Genomic DNA, 17481 nt, shown 5'->3' on the forward strand with positions numbered 1-17481 from the left:
ACCCTCGTACACCAATTTCTCTCTCACAGAAAGTTCTTCTTCACAAAAGCTCTCTCTCTTGGAAGATCCCTTGAATCCCTGAAGTGACCGCTGTTCGCTGTCCAGGACCTTCTACTCCTTCTCCTTTCAGTACCTCAATCTCTCTCTCTCTCTTCATGGTTCAGGTTTTCCACAGGCGATGCCGCATGCGATCACCAGGCCACACAGCCCTATTCATTGTTCAGGCCTTTTTATAGGCTTAAACACTAAATTAGGAAGTGATTAGGAGTCCTAAACCAACCCAATAACCCCAAGTCTTGAATAAGATTGCAAGCTACTCACGCCCTCCGAACGCACGTCGGTCCATGAAATAATATGTGGACCATGAAAAATGCATGAAAAATGCTCATGCGGTCCACAAACCTCTCGATATACTGTCGATCCACGATGGATCGGGTAACAAGCTCCCAGGGCGCACGTGGCCTGGGCCGGCCAGCGTGCTTGCGTGCCCGGCCTGGGTCAGGCCCACCCGCTGGGCCGCGCCTAGCTCGCTAATCGCCATGCGCATTCGTCCCCGTCGCTCCGCTAGCGGTCCTCGATCGTCTCGGATTTCGTGCAAACTTCAAACGCGTGTATCTTGCCCATCCAAGCTCCGTTTGAGGTGATTTTGATCTCGTGGACTTCATTTTTCGTCGCGGACCTCGCTGTGGGCTCAATGTGAACCGAATCTCAAGCATCAAATCCTAATAAAAAAATTTTATTGATTTGTGACAAATACAATGCGATATAACTGTTACAATGAATATTTATTCCTCAAATTCCAACAGTCGAAGTAGGATGCTAACCCCAAACCAACTACCGCAACAAAAGTTTGCAAGAAAACGCAGGGATCTCAACCATATTTTCCTTTATGATACAATACAAACATAAAGCAATACAAACGAATTTAGGGTCTTTGGACTCTGGAGAAACAAACAATACATATAACGGGTAGAACAAACAAGCATTAGACGGCAATCCAGATTTACACATTTATCTATTGTCCATTATTTTGGTATTCTCAAACAAGACAGTATATATATATATATATATATATATATATATATATAATATATATATATATATGGTTGGACAGCAGATCCAGATTAGATCTCCGTTGCGGGTTGGTCAATCAACCATTCGAGCTGAGAAGGCTGAGATAGTAATCGGGTGTCAACGGCCGGAGCACCTGAGGCGACTGGGCCTCCAAGACCTCCACCAGATCCTTGAGAAGGTAAGCATACACCACCCAGTCCCGTTCCCTTGGCGCTCGGCGCGGCATCAAAACCGGCGCTGCCACCCCACGGGAAGTAGTACGACGCCAGGGTCGGCTTCCCCCATCCGAACTCCAACTCCGACGACGGAAACGCCTCCCGACGACACTATGCACGCCATGCCCCCCTCCTCATCTTCCAAGTACACCTCGCAACCGCCGGCTCCGGCCGGTGCGACTCCACACCAGTCGACCAGCCCCGGAAGTGCTCCGCCGTGACAGCCGGCCGGAGAAACTCATGCACGCGTCCGCCACCTCCGGCAGCTCCATCCGTCCAAGCTCCGCCGCGCTGAGGGTCCCGTAGGGAGGGTCAGTACGTTGCCGAAGTAGTTGGCCATGGCGCGAGCGTCGAGCCGGGAACGCCCGTCGACGACGAGGCCCATCCGGCATGGCTTGTCCCCGGACACGGTGCCCTTGGCGAGGACGCGCCAGAGGTAGGCGGTGAAGGCCTCGACTTTGGTCCTATAGGCGGCTCCGCCGGCGCTGGCGGCGGTCTGCATGCTGTCCACGTCTCGGCGGTGATGTAGTAGATGCGGCTGACAACGGGCTGCTGCACGGGGGTGGTGACGGGGGGCGAGACAGCGAGGAAATGGGCGCGTAGAGGCGGTCCGGGAAGGAGTCGTGACGTCCCGGCCGGCGGGGTTGAGCAGCGACCGCCGGAAGGAGGGGATGCGAGAGACGGGCTTGGAGTTGCCAGCTCGGCCCACACCAGGAACATGTCGGCCGAGACCGCGTCGGCGATGCGGTGGTCAAACGCGCACGCCACCACCAGCCGCCGCACCTGAGCTCCGTAGCCTGTGTTTTTTTTTTTAATCAAATTTGGAAAAAAAAAAAAAAAGGGGTCAGCCAGTTGCACCGTTAACCATACTATATTAATAAATAAATAAGTAAAATCGATCCGATCCAATGAATTCAATCGAATCCCAAAAATAGAATTTGATCGAATTTGGATTCGAATTGGATAAAATCCAAAAACTGTAACACGAGTATGAGTAGGATATGCGTAGTGCTGTTTCTATCTGAATTGATCTGAACCTACGGGTATAAATAATATTCGAATCCTATTCGAAATATATATTTTTAATTTTATTTGATAATTTATTTTGGTTGATAATATGCATAAAATTATTTGATTATTTATATATTTTATATTGAATTGTAATTCTATTTCGTTTCATTTCTATAAATTGAATTTATAAATTATGTTTTATGTTGAATGGATAATTTTATTTTGATTGATAATATATATAAAATTATTTGATTGTTTTTTTTTTGTATGGGATAGATATGGAAATGGTATGGATTGAGTATGGAGAATGAGTTATCCATGAGTATCTTCGAATCTATTGGTATGGAGATAGATATCTCTTTTTTTATTTGATCGTATCGGATAAGATTTGAATATAAAATATTAAATTTAAATTAATAAATAATAAATATCTGATCTAAACCTATCTACTGTCATTCTTAATAGAATGCTCTGAGGCTATCATTCGCTGCGACTGCCAAAAGAAAGCTAGTTTTATCTTAGAAAAGGAACAAGAAGGGTAGGTGCGGACTGGCCTTAGGTTTTCATCAGCCACCTGGACATCCGGAAAGATGGAGACTGGTCCCGGAAATTAACATGGCAGCTGCATGGTATTTGGATTGGTACGTTGGCAAATCACAGCCGGGAAAGCATATTACATCTTACTTACCGCACAACACCATCGGCTGGGTCCCACAAGCATTTTCTATTTCAGAGTTTGCTGAAAAATATTATTCACTTGATTTACTTATATTTTTAAAAAGTATTTATTCATAATATTTATTCATTTTTCTTAGAAAATATTTTGTTGAATATACTTGAGTGAGACAAGTGTGATGCATGTGAGAGGTTTTTTTTATGGCCGGATACTTGCGACATCTCTAGCACTTTTTATTTTTATATTCCATCTAAATTTAGAAAATGAAACAACATATGTAATTGAATTCTTTTGTTTTTTTTCGTATGCTCGTAAATATTTAGAGCTTTTGGAAGCAAAGATCTAATGCTGTAAAAAATAATAATAATAAAAAAAAAACTAGAAATCATGAATCGCAAAAATTTTGAATGCTATTTTAACACCAATCTCTATATATTATTTCACTAGTTGTTGGAGAATTGAGAATACAAGTCGAGGATGATGCCAAACAAGCCTTAACTACCATCCTAATTATAAAGTCCCAACCACCATGATGTTTTGTAGATTACGATTGTGCGTAAATTCAACTTAACATCGAATACGTTAAGATAACTGATTTTAATGAAAAGACAATTTTATCTTGATTTTTGTTTGTTCTATCAGGATTCTTGATGAATCCAAGCCGTAAGTATTACGGCAACCTAGATTTAAAGATATCAAACATGCTACAAGCAAAAACATGAAAATATACGTATATTGTCGTATTTCAAAAGGCCAATTTATGAATATGAAGAAAGCAGGCCGTGCTTATGAGAAATTTACCTTGGTGATGGTGGTGGGAGGACGGGTTGGTAATTTACCTGAACGCAGAGCACCCTCCTTCCTTCTTGGGCATCAGCTTTCCCCCCAAGCTCTCATCTGGCTTGTAGAGGGAAAGCTCCCGGAGCTCGACGTCGGCGTAGGCTTCAATGAAATCCACACCTCGGTTGTTGCAGAGCAGTTCCGGCTCGCCGGTCGAGTTGGTGACAACCTCACCTGCAAAAGGGTAGTAACTGACAAGGGCTTGCACCAGCGATCCCTTGAGAGAGCTGAGCATGGTGGCGAAGGAGGGGGAGCCGGGGAGCTTCTCGTAACAGAAGAAGACGCCCACGTCCAGGGGTGGCAGCAAGAGGTCCAGGTTGGAGAGGGATAGCCAGTGCTCCTGGAGCGGTAGCACGGCCGCCACCCTCTCCTTCCGGTGTACGGTCACCGCGTATCCTCTCTTGCTTCGCCCATTCTCGATTAATCTGCGTGCTCGCTTCCAAAGAGTACGGCACCGGTTCGAACACACAGGGAGAGAGAGGCTGGTTGCGATGGAGTGGAACACAGGGCTTCTGTTTTATATCCCAAGGGAGGGAGAAGACCGATATAGACAAGTCAACCAGAAAAAACATCGCAATGTCAGAAATTATGATTTATTAGGTGGAGACTTATTCTACCGTAGCTAGTTCCGATAAAAGAAAATTATCTCTCTCTTTTTCTACGAATCATAAGTCACAGAAACGTGCGATTGGGATGGGTGGCGGGCACGGTCATATGGTGCACGCTGTCACATAGTTTTGTCCAATTTTCCACCAACGTACCGTCGACCGTTTGTCATTCTGTTCTCTCGAAGAGAAAATATTCTAAGAATAAGAAGAAAGGTCAAAACCCCTGGAACGAATTCCATCTTCTTTTATTTGGTAAAAAACGAGACTCCGTCTTTATTAATTTCAGCCACCACAATGAATTTATAGTTATTTCCTACCTCATAATATGAGAAATTATATGCTCCATGATGCATATGATAAAATCATACGTACCATCAATCATAGTCTTGCGTTTCTATAATGATACATCGAGATGAGCATTTGACGAAAAAATCTGCATGAATAAATCTTTATGATTGGTGATGTACGTGTACAACAAAATGGTGCCATATAGGATATAATTTATCCCATAATATAAACACATTCTTTCTTGTCCTAAGCTAAGTAAATATCTCCATTCTCCTCACTTTCGCCTCTTATCAAAAGGGAAAAAAAAAAAACATCTAATTTTAGTCCAAGCAAACCCAATCGTATCTGGATGAACCAAATAAAAAAAGCTTGTCATTTTTTTTGAAGAATAATCAGAGATGAGATGGAGTTCTAGACATCTCTAGCCTTGCTGACCGGGTTCTCGCCTTCTTGTGTCTCCTCCATGTCATCTTCCCTTGAAGCTGCGCTTCACAATAACAGAGTTTTCCAACTGCATGTTCAACTAATTTTGCTCCCGCTACTTCGACGTCAACGAGACTGACAGAAAACTCGAAGCTTGCACTTCTAACCATGAGAAACTCAATGCTTAGAATGCCTAAAATTCTTTTATCGAAGGTATTTTGGGAAAGTTAGCACTCTTAGCCAGCGAAAATTATACCCTACACCATGAGTGGTGCACCATGGGCACAATCGATCCATGATGAAGTAAGGGAGGCAATAATCTAAGATAAGCACATCATAAATGAGGCTCATGAGAATGGGATAAGATGATTAACGTGGATCACCGTCATGTGGTATAAAATATAATTTTTATTTATTTTTTATTTTTTTACTTACAAAATTTTGTTTCTTTTCAAAAAAGTGCATGAATATTTTTTTTTTTGATGTCATTTTTGCCCAACATTGTATGCAAAATTTATGGTTAGTTCCAGACTACTCTTCCTATGCATGCGAGAAGCAATAGGAGACTTAGGTCCTATTTGGCTAATCTTTTATAGTGTCAGACAATACTTTCTGACCTTTCAAAAATATTTTTAGATAATACAATAATATTTGATAAAAAAATAAAAAATATTTTAGCTTTGTCAGAAAGCTGAAAATATCTAATTCAAAAAAAAATTATTTTCAAGCTTTTTCTAAAAATACTTTCTGATACTAGTCAGAAAGCTATTTTGATCTAAATAAAATTTTTTAATAATCAAAATATCCACTGATAAATCTCATAATTACATCTTATATCATATCATATTATATTATTATACTATAAATATAATATATAATAAATTAATATTTTATATATTATAAACATATAACATAATCTATTATTGTATTATATTATAAAAATATAATTTAATATAACTATATTTAATAATAATATAATATTATTATTTTATAATAATGTAATATAATCTACTGTATTATAATTTATTATTAGATTAGATTATAATCAATTATATTACATTATATTATATATTAGATCATAATTACAATAATATTATATTATAATATAATATTACATTATATGATAATAATATAATACAATAAAATAATATTTTAAATATAATAATATTATGTTACAAAAATATAATATAATTTATTATAATATTATTATAGTATAATATATCGATATTTTAATAATAATATATTATTTATATTATAATCTATTATTATATTACATTATAACTAATATATTATATTATTTTAAATTATTATAATTATAATAATATTATTATAATATTATATTATATTATATGATAATAATATTATATAATATAATAATATTTAATATAAAATATTATATTATATTATTTTTTACTATATAATACTATGCAATATTTTTTATCATCATTTTATTATATCAAAAATATTTTTTTTTAATTATCAAATATATGTTAAAATTTTTAAGTACCTTATAAATGTGATTACTAAATAGTAAATAATTTTTTATAAAAACTTTATTTCTAAAAAATTTTGTTTTCAAGAGTTTCAAAAATTTTACTGCCAACAACAATTTTAAATAGGACATTAAACCTAATATTAGATGACCCAAACACCCTCACTTGCTGCATTGACTTACGAAAAACCCACATAGTTATTGAAGATGAACGTCGACCTTTTGGTAATTTGGATCGCCCTTGCGAAAGGGCAGCTATGCATGCCGTGCTAGCTGGACCATTAACGGACCGAAGCACTCCGTCGCTGTCCGAGGAGACATGGAGAAAAGTTTAGAGACCAAGTTTTTGTTAGGAACCCAACATTTTGCAGCGTGCTCATCCTCCTAATAGAGGACAGAGAAAAAGATGAGTGCTGACGTCGAGATGTCTTCCTAAGATGTCATCCCAAACCAACCATTTTTCTATATTTTTTTAGCTTAATTATACAAAAAAATTATAAATATTTTTTAAAAAAATTAAATTTAATCCTGAACTTTTATTTTCTATTTTTTATAAAATTATCTGAAAATCTATATTTTTTTAAATAAATTTTTTTCAAATAATATTTAGATAGAAAAATAATTTATCTATATTCTTTTACATATGGAAAGTGACTTCAAAACTTGTTATCCATGTTCTTTTGTATTACTATTTTTCTAGATTAGTTGCTAAAATTTATCTATATTTTCTAAAATACCTTTTATACTTTTTAGGTTTAGAAAAAGTGGTTTAATTAACTTATTAGCCACTGAATGATCAAGACATTGAAAATAAAGATGAGGCATTTTAAGAATAAAATTAAATATTTATTTTACTGATTAATGAAAAATAATTTAGCCACTTCCTAGATGGATAAGATTTTTTTCATTTAATGGATAAATATTATTTATGAAAAAGTAATTTATCTATTTTGAAAAGTATGAGAAGATAGATAAGTTGGTCAATAGAAAAGTTGACTAACTTTTTCATGATATTTATTCATTAAAGAACGGATTCTTAGTACAATCAAGACATCCAATTTTAGAATTAGTTCCATTTGGATCTTGATTGTAATTTTTTTGATTTACTGCAACAAAATTGACAGATGATGTCACATGACCCACTTATATGACCTCTTTTTTTATATTTCAAAGCTCCATCATACGGCAACTCTATCACAACAGATCAACAAAAATTACAACAAGATTCGAATTAAACCAACTTGAAAGTTAAATGATCTGATTATACTAAATAAAAATTTATAATGAAATTAAAAAATTTAAAAAAATTAAATTTTTTATATAATTAAATTTAATTTTTAAATAAATTATCAAAATATTGACTACGAGAACATTGTTCTTTTAATTGGAGGAAAGTGTTTTCATCTGTCCTTTCTTCGTATGTTTTACAGCAGCTTTTCTTATAATCATGTATAAATAATTAAAAAAAAAAAAAAAAAGAAAAACCACATCTTCAGCACTAACCAAATGTCGCTGGCTTAGTGGAAGCCACTGTGCCATGGAGAACAACCACCCACCTTCGGAGTAGTGGTGGGCATAGGAAGTAGGTGAACCAATGGCTGTGCCATTAGAGATTGCCCATTTGTCTCTGGGTGACCTGTTTTAAGCATGATGGAGATTGGAAAAATACTTTACGATGGAGAACAACCACATATCTTAGGGAGTAGAGTTTTGGTAACACTGAGAATAAGACTAACGCCCCCACATTGTCACGTCAATTTCAAAGAAGTTTAATATCACACCAACTTTAGAAAAGCCATCATATGTGATGATATACGGGTTCCGGTTTCGCAAAGCATTGAGTGAGACAGATACGGCAGGAGGGTTAGAATTTCCTTGTACGAGCCGCATGGTGCCAAGACTATATTATTTTATATGTTTTAAGAATTTAAAATATAAAAATTGATTATAATTTTAGTGAACTTTAGCATATTTTTAAATGATTTCTATAGTTTAAAAATATAAAATTTTATTTTTTTAATTTTTAAACTATTTTAATATAGTCTTTCCTCCAAATTTCGACTATTTTCGCTCATCAAAAATTCGAACCAACGATATCTCGTGTTTATACGACAAAAATAGATACTTATCTAGAAAAATAACCTAAACATGCACGATATGGCATTAACCGATATAATGTAGCTTAGATGATGTGGTATGATAGATGAATATTTTATTTTGATGATGCGGCATATAGATGATAATATAACATATAGATAATTGTTGTGGTATAGATAGGAGGGCATCATTAGTTCCATATTAGTCGTAAGTCAAAAGAGACTTTGACTTTTATAGGATGGGATCTTTTTTCCTTCATGAGGCATCTTTTAAAGGATAAAATCATGAAGCCTCATACCATAGTGCCAAAAATTCAAGTAGACAATACCTCACGTTCGTCAAAGTGGAGACCGACCTACTTGAGCTACAAACCCTTGACACCAACATGGACTATGGTGCACCTCCCACAATCCTATCTAAAGTCTTTCTTGACTGGAGGGCATCATTAGTCCCACATTGATTTTGAGTTAAAAGGGACTTTGACTTATATGGAATGAGATCTTTTCTCTCCTATGAGGCATCTTTTAAAAGGCAAAGCCGTGAGATTTCATGCCATAGTACTACCAATCCACCTGAGCCACGAGTCCCTTATGAGGCACCTCTTAAAAGATAAAACTATGAGATTCTATGTCATAGTGCTACCAATTTATCTGAGCCACGAGTTTTTGACCACAATAGTGATGATGTAATATCAAGATGATGGCATGGCATAAAAGTGATAATGTGATATATAGATGAGGGCGTGGTATATGTTGTGAAATTTGCTATTGATGCTCTAAATTTTACAAATATTTTTATATGGTCCTTATAGTTCAAAAAAATGTATAATTAGATAATTTGATTTTCAAATATGATCTAATTTAAACTAATAGAAGAGGATAATTAAAACTAATATGAAGTAAAACATATATTACAAATAAAATATTATATTAATAATATATCATTATATTGTGGATTGTACTCAATCTTCAATCATATCATTAACATCATCCTCTTTTTCCTTCTACCTGTTACAAAAATGGACATAAATATATATAATGAAAAAGAATCTCCATCATTATGATGAGTATATAACACCCCATCATATATTATTCATATGATATTCCATTTCATCCCATGATTCTATTTTTCCTATATTGTAAATGTAGAGTTCGATCTAAACCTAAATAGAATGAAAAGTAAAAGAAGATAAACAAAAAGAAATATATAATTTCTATTTTTAATTAATTTATTCTCTTGGCTTTCTCATTCTACTCTAATTGGAGTAAACACTTGAGATCTTTAGTTGTATAGTCTATGATTATTGACCTATTCGTTTTCCAAAAGATACTCAACAATGGCAGCGAGCTCGGCAGCAGCAAAACTAGAATGCTAAGCCTATGTATTTCTCCACCATTGTTGTCACATCCATGATGCTGATTTTTAGGTCACCAAACCCATTTTGCTCTAGGACCATCTAGGGGTCCGAAGCCAACCTCTCTATTTCAAATACCGCTGCTATCTCAAGCTTTTTAAACTCATCCGATGACACTCAATATCAGAGTCATCACCTACCCTCCCACCAGACCAGAAAGATTAAATTAAATCATACTTAAAATCAAAAGACTTAATTAGATATTTTTTAAAAAACTGTAAGGACCATATAAAAATATCTATGAAACTTAGATGACCAAAAATATATTTTATGCTATATAGATGATGATATGGTATATAGATGATAATATGGTATATGGATGATGATATGATATATAAGTGATGATGTCTTACTTGATGATTGGACACTTTTGGATTTATAGCATGAGTCACGTCATCGCTCATATGCTATGTTATTAAAATAAAAGTTTTCATCCTTATGCCATATCATTGCTCATACGCCATGTTACCTTGATTAATGTCACATTATCTTTGTTTTGGTGGTGTTTGCAACATAAGCATCTATTTTTGCTACATAAGCATTGGTTATCACCAGCGAGGATATCTAATTAGAAAATATGACTAGAACCTGAGGAAAGGACCACACTAAAATAAATCAGAAATTAGAAATACCAAATTTTAGATTTTTGAACTTTAAGGATCATTTAAAAATGCACTAAACTTCGGGCTTAAAGTATCATTAACCCTAAATATAACTCCTTCCGAAATGGTGATGGGTTTCGAGATGGAGTGCGCATGGGGGAGCTAACTTGAATAGGAAGTGGGGGAACTTCATTTATGGGAAGATGGTTTCCACCATGTTCAATGTTTGATTGTTCCTGTGATATCTATAGTGATGAATATTTCATAAGATTGTGATCATTTGATCCAGCAGTGATGGATGATGAAAACATTGTTTTGAGATATGCAGGTTAAATTGTGAACAAATTTGAGATCAAAAAAATATAACAAAATATCTAGGGCATGCTTGGTTGGAGGAGCTAGACTCTAGCATAAGAATAGACATAAGTGACTTCTATTTCAAGTATTTGATTGGAAGGAGTTCCATCCCCATTTTGATTCTAGAGAGAGTAGAAATGCTTCAATTCTATAAAACTTAATCTTTACTCTCCTCTAATATAGGAACCAAGTGTATCAAAAGATATGACTTTTTTGGTTCTCATTTCAATTCATTTTTATTCTAATTTTAATTTTAATTTTGAATGCAAATTAAATGCATCACTAATTGATTATTTTATCAAAAAAAAAATTATATCAGATTCTACTACCATACTATTTAAATAATTTTGACTTTATGTTCCAATTGAGAATACTCCGTACATGACACCAATTAAATTTATTTTCTTGTTTAAATAAAATGTGTAAGCTTTATATCATGTCAATTAAGCAATCTTTCATGTCATGTTATCTATAAAATTTTTAACATTATATATATATATATATATAGTCAGGTTAGAATCAGGTCGATTGGATTAGAACTCAAATCCGATCAGATTAAAATTCTATAATAGAGGTCTTACATCCATGATCTAAACTATTGAATATAATCTATTATATTAAAATTATTTGCATACAAAAAATTATATAATTTGAAGATCTCTAGCCTATGCATCAAGTAGTTAAAAATTAGACAGCTTAAATAAAATTAAATTAGATATATTTTTTGATCACTTGATGCATAAACTAGAGGTCTTCAAATTATATGATTTTTAGTATGCAAGCAGTTTTGAAGAAGTAGATCATATCCAATGGCTTCAATCATCGATGTAAAACTCCTATTATTTAATTTTGATCTGAGCAGATCTGAGTCCAAATCTGATCGATCATATCTAAATCTGCTCCAATATATATATATATATATATATATATATATATATATATATATATATATATATATATATATATATAAAGAGAGAGAGAGAGAGACTGGACTCTAATCGATCGGAGCCTAGTTCAAATCTGATCATATGGCCCCCGTTGGATAGGCACGGATCACAATGCAATGCTACAAAAGTAACGAATGGAAATGAGAGATGTTAGACTGATGTTGCTTTGTTTAAAGAAAAAAAAGTTCCATATTGAATGAAAGATGGGACTTGTGCGGCTTTTATTTGGATGAAGTGGCTTTTGGAAAAAAACAAAATAATGTCTTAATGGGGGATGGGACACGAAAGAGGAGCTCCCTAGTTGTAACCTACGTAAGATGGTGTTTAAAAATAATAAAAATGAACTCTTTCCTCTCTCTCACTAGTAAAATATGTTTTATTCTCTTTCTTCCTCTATTTCTCACCGACAGAATACTTCTCATTCCCTATCTCTCTCCCTACGGTACAAACATCTCCCATATCCTCTCTCTCTCTGATGTAAACATCTCTCATTCCTACTCTTCCCCCTCTTTCTCTGAAAAAATATATTTCATTCTCTTTCTCCCTCTATTTTTCGTTGGTAGAACACCTCTCTTTTCCTCTCTCTCTCCAGCGTAAACATCTCTCATTACCTCTCTCTTTGGCGCAAACACCCCTTATTTCTTCTCTCTCTGTCTTCGGCACAAATGCCTCTCATCTCCTCTCTCTCCATCTCTCTCTTCGATCGAAACGCCCCTCATTCTTTCTCTGTCCATCTAAAACTCTCTCTCCATCTCTCTGAAAAACTCTCTCCATCTCCCTGTAATTGGAATCATGGCCCATCCTCTCATTCTCTCTCACCCACTCTCCTACTTATCTCTCTATCTTAAAGATCCTTCAGTTTCTAATTATAAAAGTCACAAAAAGCTCAGCATGTTCAAACATCCAATAGAGATTGCAGCGAAGAAGCAGCAAACATGCAAGAAATATCATCAAAAAGAACATAATATTCGAACATGCAAGGCAAATATTAGTAAAAACTACATCTTCATAATTAGTTCATATTTATATAATTTTAATAAAATTTTTTTCTGTGACTTACTGAATAGTTATACTTTATGCAGGTAGATGATTTCGAAGCCTACATCAGGAACAGTTCATCTGAGGAAGAGAAATTCGATGATCGTATAGGCTCACCAATGTGTTAGATCACATGAAAATTAACTTTGTTACGATGGGCATTGTTTTGAGTTGGATAGTTGTTATATATAAATGAATGTACATAATTTGTTCCATCGGTAACATGTAAATATATATAGTTGTATATAGTTTTAAATAAATATATGACTCCTACACAATAATATGATTTGTTTTGTTAGATTTTTTGTATCTAATATTATATTATAATTTTGAAGTTTAAATATTTACTTTATGGGTTGAGTTATTTTTTTTTACTTAGTGGTGCAGGACAAATACAAAATCTTTCAGAATAAACACAAATATCATATAATAAATATAAACTACATATAATAAATAAAAACTCTACTGAAATAAATACAAATCCCGCAGAATAAATACAAACTCAGAATCTACAAGTTGGATGATCCAATGATCCTCCCAGGATAAACACAAAAAAAAGAGGATAAACACTAACTCCTGCTGAAATAAACACAAATCATCCTAGGATAAATACAGACATTAAAAAACAAGCACAAATTGGTGCAAAAAAAATATAAACCATCCCGGATTGCTCCCTATCTTTAGGAACCCATGACCAGATAAACACAAAGGGGCTCAGAATAAATATAAATACCATATAATAAACATAAACTATGTATAATAAACAAAAACTCTGCTGAAATAAACACGAACTCACCTAACTCCTGCTAAAATAAACATAAACGATCCAAAAATAAACACAAACTTCAAATAATAAACATACACATATCCAGAGTAAACACAAACTATCCCAGTATATACATAAACGTCATAAAATAAACAGAAACTCGATATAATAAACATAAAATTTGAGGTGATAAACATAAATGATCCAAAATAAACACAAACTCGGATCCCAATACATTGGTCATCCTAGGACCCTCCTAGGATAAGCAATAAGAGAGGAAGATAAATACTAAGTCCTGTGAAAATAAATATAAATTATCGAAGGATAAACACAAACTTCAAATAATAAACACAAACAGACCTAGGATAAACACAAACTGCCCAGATTGCTCTCTATCTTTTATGAACCCTTGACAGGATAAACAAAAAATACTTCAGAATAAATACAAACTCTGTATAATAAATAGAAACGGTGAATAATAAACACAAACTCTGGGACGATAAACAAAAACTATCCAAAATAAACACAAACTCAGAGTTCAAAAGTTGAGTGATCCAAGGATCCACCCAGGATAAACAACAAGAGAAGAGGATAGACAATAAGTTCTACAGAAATAAACATAAACTATTAGAAGATAAATACAAATAGACCTAGGATAAATACAAACCGTCTAGGTTGCTCTTTGTCTTTCATGAACCCATGGCAGGACAAATACAAAGTACTCCAGAATAAACACAAACTCCATATAATAAATAAAAACTACGAATAATAAACATAAATTCTGAGACGATAAATAAAAACTATCCAGAATAAATATAAAAAAGGGATCAACCCCTACTGAGCAACGGGTGCAGAGTTTGTGTTTATTCTGGATAATTTTTATTAATCACCCCAATATTTGTATTTTTATGTACAGTTTCTATTTATTATACTGAGTTTATATTTATTCTAAAGTACTTTATATTTATCCTGTTATAGGTTCATGAAAGACAGAAAGTAATTGGACAGTTTATGTTTATCCTGGATCTGTTTGTATTTATTATTTGAAGTTTGTGTTTATCCTTCGATAATTTGTATTTATCTCCACAGAACTTAGTGCTTATCTTCTCCTTTTGTTGTTTATCTTGGATGGACCTTTGGCTCACTCAATTTTTGAACCCCGAGTTTGCGTTTATCCTGAACAATTTTTGTTTATCATCTCAGAGTTTATATTTATTATTTATAATTTTTATTTATTATATAGAGTTTGTGTTTATTTTAGAGTGCTTTGTATTTATCATGTCATAGGTTCATAAAAGGCAAAGAGCAATTTGAGCAGTTTGTATTTATCCTGGGCCTATTTGTGTTTATTATTTGAAGTTTGTATTTATCCGGATTCTAATAATTTGTGTTTATTTCCACAGAATTTAATGTTTATTCTCTCCTTTTGTTGTTTATCCTGGGTGGATCCTTGAATAACTCAACTTTTGAACTCCAAGTTTATGTTTATTTTGGACAATTTCTGTTTATCGCTCCAAAGTTTGTGTTTATTGTTTGCAGTTTCTATTTATTATATGAAGTTTATGTTTATTCTGAAGTATTTTGTGTTTATCTTGCAATGGGTTCATGAAAGGTAGAGAGCAATCTGGGCAGTTTATGTTTATCCTAGATCTGTTTGTATTTATTATTTAAAATTTATATTTATCTTCTAATAGTTTATGTTTATTTTCATAGAATTTAGTATTTATCCTCCTCTTTTATTGCTTATCGTAGGAGGACCCTAGGATGACTTAAGTGTTGGGATCCGAGTTTGTGTTTATTTTGGACCGTTTGTATTGATCGTCTAAGACTTTATGTTTATTATATCGAGTTTCTGTTTATTTTATGGTGTTTGTGTTTATCCTATGATAGTTTGTATTTACTTTGGATATGCGTATATTTATTATTTGGAGTTTGTGTTTATCCTCAGATAGCTTATGTTTATTTCAGCAGGAATTAGGTGAGTTTATGTTTATTTTAGCAGAGTTTCTATTTATTATACATAGTTTGTATTTATTATACGATATTTATATTTATTCTAGGCCATTTTGTATTTATCCAATCATGGGTTCCTAAAGACAAAGAGCAATCCGAGATAATTTATATTTATCTTGTACCAGTTTGTGTTTATTTTTTAATATTTGTATTTATTTTAGGATAATTTATGTTTATGTCAATAGGAGTTAGTATTTATCCTCCTCTCTTTGTGTTTATCCTGGAAGAACTCTTAGATCATCTAACTTATGGATCTCGAGTTTGTATTTATTCTGCGAGGTTTGTGTTTATTTCAACAGAGTTTTATTTATTATGTGCAATTTGTATTTATTATATGGCATTTGTGTTTGTTTTGAAAGATTTTATGTTTATCCTGCACCATTGAGTAAAAAAAATAATAACTCAACCCATAGAATAAATATTTGGACTTCATAATCATAATGTAACATTAGATATAAAAAATCTAACAGAGTAAATCATATTGTTGTGTAGGAGTTATACATTCATTTAAAACTATGCACAACCATATATCTTTACATTATATCGGAGAAACAAATTATGTACACTCACTTACATATAACAACTATCCAACTCAATATAATGCCCATCATAACAAAGTTAATTTTCATGTGATCTAAAACACTGGTGAGCCTATCCGGTCATCGAATTTCTCTTCGTCAGATGAACTACTCCTGATGTAGGCTTTGAAATCATCTACCTGTATAAAGAATAACTATTCAGTAAGTCACAAGAAAAGATTTTGTTAAAATTATATAACATGAATTAATTATGAAGATGTAGCTTTTACTAATATTTGCCTTGCATGTTGAAATATTATGATCCTTTTGATAATATTTCTTGCATGTCCGCTGCTTCTTCGCTGCAATCTCCACTGGATGCTTCAACCTGCTATTCTTTTTGTGACTTTTACAATTAGAAACAAGAGGATCTTTAAGATAGAAAGATAAGTAGGAGAGTGGGTGAGAGAGAATGAGAGGATGGGCCATGATTCCAATTAGAGGGAGACAGAGAGAGAGTTTTAGAGGGACAGAGAGAAAGAATGAGAGGTATTTCGGTCGGAGAGAGAGATAGAGAGAGGAGATGAGAGGCATTTGCATTGAAGATAGGGAGTGAGAGAATGAGGGGTGTTTGTACTGGAGAGAGAGGTAATGAGAGATGTTTGTGTCGGAGAGAGAGAGAGAGAGAGAAATAGAGGGAGAGAGAGAATGAAATATATTTTGCCAGAGAGAAGAAAGAGTAGGAATGAGAGGTATTTACGTCGGAGAGAGATGAGAGAGAGGATATGGGTGATGTTTGCGTTGAAGGGAGAGAAATAGGAAATGAGAAGTGTTCTGTCGATAAAAAATTGAGGAAGAAAAAAAAAATAAAATATATTTTACGGTGAGAGAGAAAAGAATTTATTTTTATTATTTTCAAACACATTACAATCAGAGAGCTTCTCTTTGGTGTCTTATGTCTCATTATGATATTATTTTATTTTTTTTCAAAAGCTACTTGATCCAAATAAAAACCATCCGAGTCCCATCTCCCATTCAATATGGAATTTTTTTTCTTTAAACAAAGCCACATCAGCCTAACGTCTCCCATTTCTATCCGTTA

At 33.7% G+C, this 17481-nt stretch overlaps 1 pseudogene; it reads right to left on the reverse strand.

The window, feature by feature from the left end:
• Positions 1 to 1150: 1150 nt before the first annotated feature.
• Positions 1151 to 8517, reverse strand: LOC140853646 (coniferyl alcohol acyltransferase-like; annotated as a pseudogene).
• Positions 8518 to 17481: the final 8964 nt, after the last annotated feature.

This window comes from Elaeis guineensis, chromosome 14 (assembly GCF_000442705.2).
Source record: "Elaeis guineensis isolate ETL-2024a chromosome 14, EG11, whole genome shotgun sequence".
Classification (NCBI taxonomy): Eukaryota; Viridiplantae; Streptophyta; class Magnoliopsida; order Arecales; family Arecaceae; genus Elaeis; species Elaeis guineensis.